Source organism: Homalodisca vitripennis, chromosome 8 (assembly GCF_021130785.1).
Source record: "Homalodisca vitripennis isolate AUS2020 chromosome 8, UT_GWSS_2.1, whole genome shotgun sequence".
In the NCBI taxonomy this organism is placed as follows: domain Eukaryota; kingdom Metazoa; phylum Arthropoda; class Insecta; order Hemiptera; family Cicadellidae; genus Homalodisca; species Homalodisca vitripennis.
In genome coordinates, this window is record NC_060214.1 from 76592224 (window position 1) to 76606634 (window position 14411).

Below are 14411 nucleotides of genomic sequence, written 5' to 3' on the forward strand. Positions count from 1 at the left end.
AGCTTTTAATAGGTAAATTTTGTGTTTAGTTAATTTTATCCCCTTTAGGATTATATCTCGAACATTGTTTGTTAAATATCATATAATATATAGAGAAAATAGACAACACTTTGAATATTATATGTAGCGTACTATATTACTATATTACTCAATAATAGTTTGCTGAATTATAAAATTAACGGAGTTGATTTTAATATAATAAAACAAGATTTCTTTATTAATGCCAATACCAGGCTTCAGCAAGCATTCTGAACATTAAGAATAACTTTTTCTAATTAAGTAAGAATAACTTAAAACAACTGATTTCTTAAAAGGCAATTTATTATTTATTATATGTTGAATTATGCTATTAGTTCTGATTTTAAAGCTGCGTTTCTTACAGATTCGTGTTTATATTTTGCTCGTACCATTTTTTAATATATTTTACTTTTTCACATGAAAACTAAATTGTCCACATTTCTATACAGTAGTACAGCAAATGTAGTACAGCATTTCTAAAAAACAAAAAAGAACACTATTTCCTTACCTAATGTTATTTGAAGATTAGAAATAAGACATTTATTCCAATTTTTAACAACGTTTTCATGAAAACTTAAGCAACAGCCATAGGCAATAATAAATCAATAGGCCAATAAATATTGAAGTAAAAATAGGCTACTGAAAGCGCACTTTGTTTACAACAGATGAGTGGACCTACAACGGTTGCAAATTAAAACTATTAACAAGTATTATCTAATAATACTGGAGCCAAACTAATCTTTGTCTGAAATAACTATTACGTTTACTATTTCTTATCGCAGTAATCTTGAAATCAGAGAAGATCATTCATCACTACAGGATAATAGGACAATAAAACACTGGGGAAAGGGAACGGTTTTCAGACTGACGAACCAATTCCAAATACCAATCCTCTGAAATTTTATCAAATCCCACGGTTATAGGGGAAGAAAAAGTATTATGAACATTTGTTCAATAACATTTAATTCTACAAAATGGTACCAGACCATGGCAATAAATGGTGAGCATCTTCGTTACGTGAAGTTTATGTGTTTGGTGAACTATAAAACACAGTAAAAGTGTATTACACGGTAAAAATCATGTGAATAAAGTATTAATTATTCTATATACTCGTATGAAGTATCTATAATATATTTGTTCATAATAAGCAATGTTATTTTCTTATTCCAAGCAAATCCACTACAGGTATGGTTTAGTATGGTTTTAATTGTGTTTTGATTACATCTGTATTAAATTAACATTTGTAACAAGTATGTGAATTCTTTCGACATAATGGTATAATTTCCAGAATTAAAATCCACCTGTCTAACACGCAAACGAAATATATCAACTTGTAACTTAAATCACCTCAAATGTATGAGTTTGGATGCTGACTCAGTAGTAAGGGAAGACCACTTCCCACAATAAGGTGTCTCTTGTCCACTTCTCAGCCTTTTGTCTTGTAATGACTCATTTGCTCCCCGTTATATTTGATCACACTGTCTTCCATGTCCTGTTAGACATTCTATATTCCGTAACGGATATCATAAGGTACGACAAGTTATATTTTAGTATATTTCTTTGGATGGAAATAACTTCTTATATAAATTATACAGAATAGTGTTTTTATTTTCTTGTGCAGTCCTTTTAAAACGTTATCTCCTCTGCCGGTCCTTCATTTACATTTTTGCTCATTTATTTCAGAAAAATTAGGAATTTATAATGAGTGTGTCTGATATACTAAAACTAATGTTTATTATGTAATATAAGTAGCGAAAAAAAGGAATATTTGCAATAATATTTCTTAGTGGAATTTACTATGGTTATGTAGATTATACTGTTGACTACTATTATAGAATTGACATTTTACTACTCACAGTCAAACATACCTTAAAGACAAATTAAGAACTTTTGTTTAGATATTATTACAGCTGTCATTTTATACCCCCAATCATATCCTTAAAGTAGCTTATGATCATGTTTAAAGTTCAACAGAATACTACTGTCATTTGAGTGATGTAAGAGATAACGATTTGCCCTTTTAACGAATTTCAAAAAAGTATGCTGGATACTGCACGACCTATAGCAATGGTTTCCAAGGCCGGTGTAGACCGATAGAAATATATGCCAAATGTATTTCCTGAAATTTATGGTTTAAAGGCTTATCATAAACTCTGTTATTGTACAGCAAATTACATTAGTTACAATGGATCTTTGAAAGCACTAAAGAAATATATAGATCAGAGAATTTGTTATTCGTTGTACAATTTAATAACATGAATTAGCAGGTTTTTCTCTAAAAGGAACAATGACGTTTATGTAATGCATAAAAACATATCACAAAAATATTATTTTCAATATTATGTGATTATCCAAAACGTAATTTATTGTTTCATACCTATAAAGTCATAGTTATAATATATTCGACTTTTTATGAAAAGTTGTTGTGCCAAAATAACATTTAAACAGTTTCATGTAATAACAAACGATATGCTTAACGATCCTTTTTAACAAAGAGTGCATGAAGGTGAGTCGGGATTTACACAATTAACAATGAATAAAGCTGAATTTATGAATAGCTATGGGAATGAATAAGCTTTCTTCAACCACCCACTGTATTGTTTCCGAATTAATAAGGGCCCTTTAATAAACAAATTCTTTCAAAACAATCGTATAAGGATCATTCAACTACTATCGGTATATTATTGAAGTATTAACTATTGAATTATACTGCATGTTATCAGGATAGATTTGGTATTTATTGAGTTTCGCTCTTAGAAAATATTATTGGTATTGCTCATTCAAATAAATATATAATAACGTAGTTAAACGAGATTTTAAACTATTATATACATATTTTATTATTAATAAATAAATATAACATTTATATTTCTTGAAGTTAAATTTAGTTTTGTTCAATCTAAGTATAATTATTTTAGTTGTAATACTTAAATTATATTCTAATTAAGTAAGTTTTATCGTCAGTACTTTAATACATTTACAATATACTTCAATCTAAGGATTGTTGTAATATGATTGTGAGTATTCCCTAAAAGTATAAATAAATATTATAACAGTAGAATAAAGTTACGATAATCCATTGAGAATTGATTTGACACATCAGAGGTCATGTGAGCCCAAGAGCGGCAATATGTCACTAGGTGTGAGAAGGTCTGTGAGGGTTTTGATAATCTAATTTTGTCAATTAGTGCGGAGGCAAGTGTCAGGTCCTGTTTGACAGTATGTTTGCTCAGACAGGTACATGTAGTCCTAGCTAAAAGTAGTATGCAAATCCTTCTCCACATGTTTACATTTTTAATTAGGCTTTAACATTAAGCTTTTTTGATTGACTTTTAATAAAAACAAAGTTATTATTATAATCTGAGTACAAGCACTTTGCTGTGACAAAGACTTCTAATATTATTGTTTAACTTGTGTTATACACTCTATAGAGATAATTACAGGTTTTATAACATCATTCCTTATTTGTATAACTTATTTGTATTTCATATTTCGAATATAAAGTTACCATATAACACCTAACCTAGACTACAATTCGAAGAGCTCGTTAGTAGTTTTTATTTTTAAAATAATACATGAGAAATTTAAGATTTTATGCATACTAATCAAATGCAACGATCTCCTATGGAGCCAAAACACAAATTTTGTTCCTATTGATACATATACAAAATGGAAATAAATCAATCTCGTAATATTAGCATTTTTTTTACTCTTTCCTTTCTAATCATTTACGACGTATGACATACATCTTTCAGATAGTAATTTCCTCATATTTAATTTAAAATAATTTACACCAGCCTAAATATATAAGGAAAAGTAACAGAGCTGGTGGGAAAAGAACCAAACTCTGCGTGAAATTGAAATAAGTTTGAAACCGGCAAAAGATTCCACAGAACACGACGAGAAACTATAATATTATTTTTAGTTATGGTTTGGTATTTATTGGATTTACTAAACGTTTTATAATGCATGAGTTACGAACAGATTATTTTAGAAGGTAAAAATATACCACAGCGAACACAGCCTGAAAATATCTCAAGAAGAATTTGAAAAAAAACAAAGATACTTTTAAATTTACTACTATTTTCCAAAATATTACGAAAACATTTTCAAAATAATGAAAAATGAAAATAAGTTAAGAAATGGATAAAAAGGAATAACATGCATTATATCCAAGTAAAGTGCACTCCATATATTATGTTCTTACAAGTTTAATACGTAATCGGCCTGGCGCGTAAATTACTTTATTTTGCGATATTTAGCCTAAACAGAGATCTATATATGATTTTGGCACTATAATATTACAAATTTTAAAGGTCCTTTGTATATGTGTGTTTTTAGCGTAAAAAAATTAACCGATTTTTCTGAAGGTTTACATGGATTATATATTTATGTCAGCAAGTTGAATACATCAATCCAGAAAGGAAAGTTGATTCAATATGTTGATTAAACGACTCTCTGTATTAAATCGAAATCTAAAAGTCATTTATTGATTTAATTCATTTATCGAATATTTCTCAAGACTCAATTTCAAAACAAACAGCTAAAATCAGACTCAATAAATTTTTGCTTTCGGCATTGACAATAACAAAACTATCGTCCCGCGGTAATGATGGACGATGTTCTCTTGGAAGAGGCCGAATCCGTTAAGTTCCAGGAAATTTACCTTGATCAAGGGCTGATGGGACTTTCAAATTGACAGCATCTGCTCCAGGGTTGTTTCTGGCATTTAGGCTATGTTTTGCGTAACCTTGCAAAATTCTGTTCTATTCATATATTAAAAAATGGCCTACTTTGGATACATCCACATTTGTCTTATGGTTTGAGACTATGGGGCGGCTGTTCTAAATACAAATTCAAAAGAGTATTTAGAGCTCAAAATAAAAGCTGTCATAATTCATTATAAATTGAATTTCAGAGCGTCGTACAAAGGTGCCTTCAGAGAGCTTCGATTGTTAACTTTACCCTGTCTCTATCCTGGGTAAAGACTATACTCGAAGTCGTTCTATACTGTCGACTCAAATTCGAGTTGGTCCACGGAATTGACGTCCACGAATCAATAATAAATAAGAGACCAGAGGCAGGGACAACTTTCGGACTGTACAACGTAGAACGACTGTATTTGAACACTTGCCGGTCTCAAGTTGGTGTGAAACTGATAAACAAACTGCCTGAAAGACTAAACATCTCAGTTTTTAAACGATTCAAATCTCGATTACAACCCCTACTGGTGTCAACGGCCTTTTACTCCCTTGAAGAGTTCATGTTGAGGTGGTGAGATGAAAATTATTGAAAACTATTGAAAACAACAATGAAATAAAAACCACAGTTCTGTTCTACAACTGAATAGTAATAACTGCGGTAGAATTTATGCAAATGTATATTATTATGAACGTACCATACGCATGCATCTAATCTTGTAATTGTTGACGCAATAAAGATTATTATTATTACTTTCCGTTCCTTGGTTGTGTTTAGGAATGTTCTTATTTCGTAAATCCCTTTGGGCTAGGACACACTGAATTTAAAATAGCGAAAAATACCATCTTATTCTCTAAAGTTGTATAATATTATTAAAAATGTCTGTCAAATGTAATGAGATATTAAATGTAAACATATATTATTTTCAATATGTTTACATTTATCGTGAGTGAACAAAATGGAACAGTGGAAGACGAGTGGTGTTTTTCAGAACAACTTCTGAAAATCAGTGTTCCAATGACTGCTAGAGAGCAAAGTATCAGTGTAAATCAGCATAAACTTTAGTGGGAGAATATTAAAGTGCTGAAGCGTATTTAATGTAGTCAAGTCAATAATAATGAAGAAGATGTACGTGATCGACGGAGTTTGAGGATGGATGGCAGATCTAGACGATTAAAGCTCCTGTGGAGGGTCGTTCAGTATTACTCTGTGGCGTCTCAGGGTACGTTTGTAGTAAGAAATTTTCTAAAGAAACCATCATTTTTCAGTTTAAGATTTCAGCCATTAAGTAACTACTAACATATCTTATAAGATGCCGTAAAACATACAAAGGTGAGAGTTTAACTCCAGAGACTCATTTGGAGCAGTTGAAAAGAACTTCTCTTATATTCATTTGTGTAATAAATATTTCTTACATAATTTGTTACATATATACGTCGTCACATTGTTCATGTGTACGAAAATATTAGATCGATCATATGTAATTGATCTAAAAATAGGGTTAAATTTCCTACTTATATGTAAAAGTTTGTTTCTACTGTACTGAAAGGCAAGGTGAACATGAAAGCCAAGCAGCATCAAGTGGAGAATACAAATATTGGCTGAGGCAAGGAGACGTATTACAGCTCGCTTTGACTTTCCCTTTATTTAATATTTCTCGCATGTATGTGTGCTTATGTATTTACAGTAGTTTAATTCGCTGTACTCTTATATTTTTAAGTAACCTTTATATAAAACACACATGAATAGTTTTCGAATTTTGGAATAAAAACAAAAATAATTGACTAGTACTTAAATAAACGTATGTAATCCTATAAATATGGTAATTTCAACACGTATGACATTTTAAATAAAAAAATATTAACTTGAGATAAAAGAGCATTATTGAATTCTTCTAAGAAGTAACTTAGTGTTCATATTCGTAGTTTAGTTACTAAAAGATTCAGATTTTTACATTAGTTACAAGAAGAGCACGTTCTAAATAACATGTTCAATTTAGTTTTTTAGTTTAAATTTTTAATATTTTTTGATTTTTGGAAGAAGAACATATATATATATATATATATATATATATATATATATATATATATATATATATATATATATATATACCCAGACTAAGAGTTAGACAAGGCTTCTTAAACCTAACTTCACCTGGTAAAATAATCCATCTTTACTTCACTTTTTATATCCGTACAATAATGAAGCAATAACAAGCTGTTCTAATGATTCTCTTTATATAAAGTCTCTCTTCACCAATGCTTTTTTTAATATTGTGCTCATTTTTTAAATGTAATGAAACATACTGTTATTAAATCATGCCCCTTTCTGAATTAATTTTTTTTAAAATAACCTAGTAGCAAACTTGTAAAGTTTGTAGAAATTTCTGTATTCATCGCTCGCTGGTTAACACATATACTTAAAACATACTTAGAAAATTTAAGATCTCTAGTAATTAACATTAGGTAGAACGTGCTTTATACTTTTTACTGATTTAATTTTCTTTTACGAGTCTAGCTTATGATTTTCACGGTTTTTCATACATTTTCCACGTACATATTATTAGAAAATGAGTAAAAAATTCAATCAATACTATTTAAAAACAGCGTTATTCTTTAAGGCTTCTTATCCATATATTTGTAAAACTAAATTTCAGCAACTATACACATTAATCCATTGACGTTAAGGATATTGTGAACAACAGCCTTAGCAGAAGAATCTGTGATATCTGATCAGAACGTGACGAGACTGTTGAGACCATATCAGAGCTCTTGCTGACATGTATTTTCACAATAACACTTGCTTGTTCACTACATTTGTGTGTACCTATAAGATACAATGTTGGCATATAACAAATAAAACATAAAAATACATCGACATATCTTTATAATTAGGTTTTTATACATCATTTAATGTTCAATAAACTATAAAAACGCCTTTAACTTTGATCAATGTGCGAATTGAACATTATATTCAGGAGTGGTACAAACAACCGTTAATAGTTTATCTTATATTAATTTCAAACCCTAATCATCATAAACCTATACTTTTATTGAAATGCGACATTGTATTTAAAATTTTAAATACAACTTTTTATTAAAATAGTATATAATGTGACATTTATTATTATGCTCTCATGTTTATGCTATAAAGTTATTTCAGTAAAAAATTGGCAAATCTGTAAAAATTTCCAATGCTTTAAAATGATTTATAGAAACATATACTAAAAGTCGGGAATTAAATTCGAACTGACAAAGGTGTACAACTCACTATCTATTTATAAAATTAGGTAACGTGACGCATCGATTTAGTATGTGAAAATTTATAAAGTTACAGACAAAATATGGACTGTCATCCACGTATATACATGGGCGAACATATGAATTTTAATGAGTTATAAGGTTTTCCTAAGCTTACCAGATTTTTTCTACCAATACAGAAATATAATTCAATGATATTTAAATAGAACAATTTATGACTGTGTTTTAGACTGAAAAAGTTTGATTGGACGTCATGGAAATGGAAGTATTTGGAATGGAAATTTAATTTTAACGATTACAACCACTCATCGTAAGAAAATTACATGAATATAAAAACTGAAGAATTATTTTAGAAATTGTTATACTTTTCTGGTGCAATACTTCCTTACAGAACACTGTGTTGTACCTTATAGACTGTGATTATGCATGTAAAGTGAATTAAAAATATAAAAAAATAAAAATATTGCACAGATAAGTTTTCATGTGAAATTTCGTACGGTAAGATATTTAGCAACGTTAAAAATGCATTACATCATAAGTTATACTATGAATTATACACAGTGACCTGTAAAAAAAAACCTAAAATTTAAAATTAGGAGTTAATAAACTCTCTTCAAGATATGACGTAAATGTCTGTTACAACACAGACATAAAATACTATATGTGACAATTAAATAGGACAAATTATATATTAAAAATAAGTAATTGCCAGAATGAAACCTGTCCACGATTGGCAAGAACATGTCATCAAAATGTCAATTGAAGCACAAAACTAAAATTTTAGTCATTATTAGTGAATTTAATTAAATTTTCTAAAGGAGTGTATATAATAAAAAATATATAACTACTAATATAATATATGATAAAGAAGATTTAACCTATCCGTAAAACCTAAAGAAACATTAACAATCCATCACACCTTCTTCGCTTGCGGGCGCTTCACCGAGGCCAGGCAAACGCTCGCCACCCACAGTTGGTGATGTTACGGCAGAGACCATTGTGGAGATGATGCTGCAGAATGAGGACGCCTGGAATGCAGTCACCACTCATGTACATGCGATCCTTCATCAGAAGCGTGAAGACGGATGTCTGGCTGACCCCTAGCTTCCGAAACAAGTAGTTTTGTCCTGGTTGGTTGGGACATAAGACACACGGACCAGGCAAGATGTCATCCGAATGGGTTCCGGCCTGGGCTCTCCGTGGCCCGTAGGGGGTTTAGTGGGTAGTCCGCAAGGGAGTCCCACACTCCGTGCGCAAATGCATTCCCCCTACGTAAAAAAAAAAAAAAAAAAAATTTACAATCCAAGAAAAATAATATTGGATCGCACCGGAACACATTGTTAAAGATATAGACATAACCAATAGGCCAGAGCTGCCTCTGAATTCAGCCGTACCCAACCCGCGACACCCAGTCCTTTGTGGTTTCCAGGAATGCCGCTAAGCCAGGCTGAATGTTGGATCCACGTAGACGGTAATCCTTTGACTTCATGCAATACTTTGAAGGTTCTTGGCGTCAATCTTGATTGCCAACTCGACTTTTATTACCACATGAAATCTATATGTAAACATGTTACCACCAAGTTGAAATTTATATTTAAGCTGAGCACAATACTCCCACTCTTCTACATTAGAAATTATAAGATCAACCAACAATTTTTCCATTAATAACTTAAGCTCTTCCAACCTTTAGTTTTTGTTTAACACGGGAAAACGTGATGGTTCTCACCCCGCTTACAGAATAGGGCATTGAGATTTGTTTAAGTTTTAAGTAAGTTTGATCACATAAACCAATACTGATTAAGTGCTGGGGTGATGTTGCTGGTGGGTTGCTCTCATCTTCAAACCGTTAATCTGATTCATAAGGTTCTTCAGACGGGAAAGCCAGAATATCTTAGGAGAAAGCTGGTTTTTAGGCGCGAGATGAGTCAGTGCTGTAATTGACAGGATGGTCTATTACACCTACCAAGGACACTTTTAGGGACAGGGAAAAAGGTAATTTGACACTTTGGACCAAAAAAATATATAATGCTCTGCTCACTGAAATAAAAAACTTAAAATTAAGAAAAGTTTTAGAGGCATATTTTAGAGGCAAGTGTGAAATGTTACTCGTAATTTTATTATTGTGTGATCTATGGATAATGCAATTTGTACACTTTGACAGGAGTTGTCAAGAAAAGCAGTGTTTGGACTTTGATGAACGCTCTACCAAAAATGACATATTTATTATTTATTTATTTATATAACTCTTTTATCGGAGAAGAAATTATGATTACTAATAAAATATTGGACTACAATCATTATATAAAAGGAGAAACCTAATCCAAGTAAAAAAAAAAAAGGTATAAATCATTTTGCTATCTTTATTAGTCTAATAATTATAATAATCACTAGCCCCACAGATTTGAAAGTGACAAGAGCAAAATACATTTAAACAATCTTTAATAACCGTGTGCAACATTTATCCTAATAAAATACATAAACCCCGTTTAAAATTTAGTCTACTAGGTAATTAAAAGTTACATTAATTTATGAAGTGCCAAAATTTCAAAATTAGACTTCCTATATTAATTAAGCGAAAAAAAACCATCTTTCCCCAAGTTTTTTAGCGCTCAGTTTCATCTCCAAGCCACGTGATAACGCGCTGACTAGGATGTGATTAAACCTCCGCGCCGTACAACAATCAAATCCTCAGACATAATCCATAGCAGGTTGTAAACGTCCGTGCTGAGTCATGTTGTGGCCGATACGTGCACTTTGATTCAGTAATCCTGACGTGGGCTAATGCAAACAGGATTTATCTTGATCACAGCGGCTTATTCCTTTCCGATTTATTACGGTAATATTTGATGTGTTGTTGTCAACGTTGACAGCTTTCATAATTATTCGTGAATAAATATATTACAGTATTTTGTAATTTTTATATATTTATGTCAATTTCAAGCTTTTCTTTGTCGAGGTACGTATATATCTTCTTTAATAAACATTCTTTTGTAGAAAGCATTGGTACTATTAGTAAATGAATTAGTTTCTAAACAGAGTAATTCTTTTTTGCTTAGATTCCAGTGATTTATATTTTTGGAATATATATATATATATATATATTATATATATATATATATATATATATATATACAGTTCTTGATATAGAATAGAATATTCTCTTACGTTAGTTTTGTAACATGATGTATATCCAAGTTTGGGATATACATATTCTTCATTAAGACGCTATAGTTGTTAGATTATAGCAATTTAAATTAAGAGATGAACGTCAACAAAGTCAAATATCCATCCAATATTGACAATAGCTTTGGCCTCAAAATGGGTAAAACAAATAGACAATCGGAGATACGTTTTTACTTAGCACACATTGATAAAAGGCATGGGAGTTTACATCTTAAATATAGTGTAGCCATGAAATTACGCTTTACGAGGTAAATAGAGCTTGAGGGCAATACTTAAGTTATCTTAAGCTCTTTAGACATTGAGTCGTCTCTACGCTCAATACTGATACTTCCATACTGGTCATGAATGTAAAGGCTCCAAGGCTGACTTTATTATAAAGTAGTGACGAGCTTACTAAATAAATCTATATGGTTAGTTTAGGTGAGGGTTTATTATTAAATAATTAGCAGGTTTATAAATTATTTAATCTATACAAGGCATGTCATGTTACTGGCCTTACTCAGATTATTTTAGGAATTTTGTGGAATTGCTGACAAACATGATAAAATGTTATATGTTCGTCTATGTTTTTACTTATTTATTTGTTCCCCGATATGTTTATTTTGCTATGTTGGCCTATTAAAATCATGTACATTGTTCATCAGCTATGAAGTAAAACTTTCCATCAACAAGCTTAATTTTCATTGTTTATAAGGATCCCGTCATAATGATCTCCTTACAATACTGATTGATAGAGGGAAAGATGGACGGAGATGAAAACTGTCCAGGCCCTAGTCAATAGTAAATAATAAATATTATGTAGTCGTTTATTGCGGAATTCTAACACATGTATGATATTTAATATTTAAATTAATTGCATATGTTATTGAATTTCCTCTTTACTTCTTACAGCTTTGAAATAACTTTTATGGAATTTATATATTAATGCACTTTTTGCAACGTATCGCAGGAGTTTTTGTGGACCTATAGTTTTGTGAAAACTAGATGTGTCTTGCAGTAAAAAGGGATAAAGTCCTAAAGGTAAATTAAAAGCAAATTTTATAATTGTTATAGTGTGCTGAATTTGGTATTTGTAGAGAATGCCGTTCCTCGGAGATATACAACGGATTCCACACTTCTGCCCAACCCTGTATAATTTACGTATAATTTTCTTTTCTAAACTTAGTTTATAAATAGAAAAAAATTAGTACTATGAAAATGCATGCTCATCCTTTGAAATTTTCTGAGGATAATTGAGTGTAAATATATCATGGTCGGCTAGAGAAAAAAAAATTAAAAGATTCTTTTATATTTCATTGCATATATGGCCTCGGGTAAATCAAGAAACGAAATATGGACTTAAAGTTGTGCCACTATCTTTGAGAAGTTTACATGAACTTTGGTCTGGCATATTCTTAGCTTGTGATCAAACATAACACTGGCATTGTTATTGGAAGGAAATTTGTGTCTCTGAACCTTTTTTCCCGGAATCCCATGGAATTTAATAAGTTGAAAATATAATCTTTAAGCACCCTAATTTACTCGCAGGTTATGTAAGTCAATTCATACTTGTTTATTATCATCCCTTATGTTAGTTATTACATTAAAATATTTTGTGTTTCTTCCCTTTATTCTTTTAACTGAACTTTAAGATTCATCGCTTAAAAATTCTATTACCTTAATAAGCATGACCCGATAACCACTTTATCTGATTGGTTATTTAACTAACTGTCAGCCTCTATAAACTATTCATATCCATTAAATATTTCTCTTATATTTTTCTTTTATTTAATTTCTTATATAGCAAGAAGATATACACTGGATATAGTTTAATAAATATTACAAATTTAAGCAAGAATATAGGTTTTATGCAAGATTAAAAAGATAACCAAACAAGTTTTCAAAACAAATCACTAAAATTTAATCACCAATTTTAATAATACTTACTAGGAAAATAGAAATCATGAATTTATTTTATCACAAAGAAAGCGTAATTTATATCATATCTACAAATATATGTATTTACATGAACACCTAGTACCTCTTTAGGGAAAACTCGAAGTTTTTTTTTTACAAAAAAACTATAAAAAAGATAATTACAAGTGTTTAATAGGAGCTTCACACTGTCCAATGTTGGTTTTTCTAAACTAATAACATGTAAAATTTTCTTCGAATTAGGAACGTTTCGAAGTATTGCTATTTTTTACTTGAAGCTAAAGCAAAGTTATATTAGTACCGTCAGATAGTTGTAATGTTATGATTTAATATTGCGTTAGACGTTTGTATTACAAGATACTATAAATGTCTGTGTAATCATAAAAATAGGAGATTTCTTTTATTTCCTCTAGTGGACAATCAAGCCTAGCAAACAATGTGTGATGTGAGACGTGATGTCCTTTGTTTGCGTAAGAGAAAACCAAATAATGCTATTGATTTTAATGGGAAATCGAAACGTTGTGTAGATCAGTCAGTCTAAAATCTGTTTATTTTTGCTATAAATAAATAATGTATTCATATTATCAACTGTAAGTTAGGGTTTCTCTTGTAGAATAATTCACCGATTAAAAAACTCATACTGTGTAAAAAAACTAATGTAAAATGTATAGTGTGTTTTAATGATATACAAGCGTCATTCTCTGTTACGTTTGAACTACTCAATACATTATAACATGAGATATGAGCAATTTTTCAATTTCAAAATTAAATAATAACAAATTGTTAACTGAAATGAAATAAACAATAAATAAACGGATCTGAAACAATACTTGAGGTCTTCTTCTTCTCGCCTCATCAAGGTTACCCCCCTCCCTAGGTAAGTAGGAAAGTAGGTCAAAAAATCAAGTTTGTTTATTGTTGTCATACATTAAGCATTAACAATGTCACAGGATTGGCATGAATTAGACTACATCATTTGTCATATTTCAGTATAACTAGTTTCTTATAACTAAATATCTTTATAACTGGTTTAAAATGTCCTTATAATTAGTTTCTTTTACCTAGGTTACAATTTGATTATAACTAGATTCACGTTTCCTAATAACTTTTTTTTAATAAATTTAAAATTAGTTGAAAATTGTTTACCATTAAAATCATTTAGGTACACCTCTTCAACAGAATAAAAACCTTTTTAATTTTTCGCAACTTAACCAAGACATCCTTAAAGTTCTGAATTGACACTCATTTGGAATTATAAGGTAAATATAAGGCAGTACTCTCTCTCTCTCTCTCTCTCTCTCTCTCTCTCTCTCTCTCTCTCTCTCTCTCTCTCTC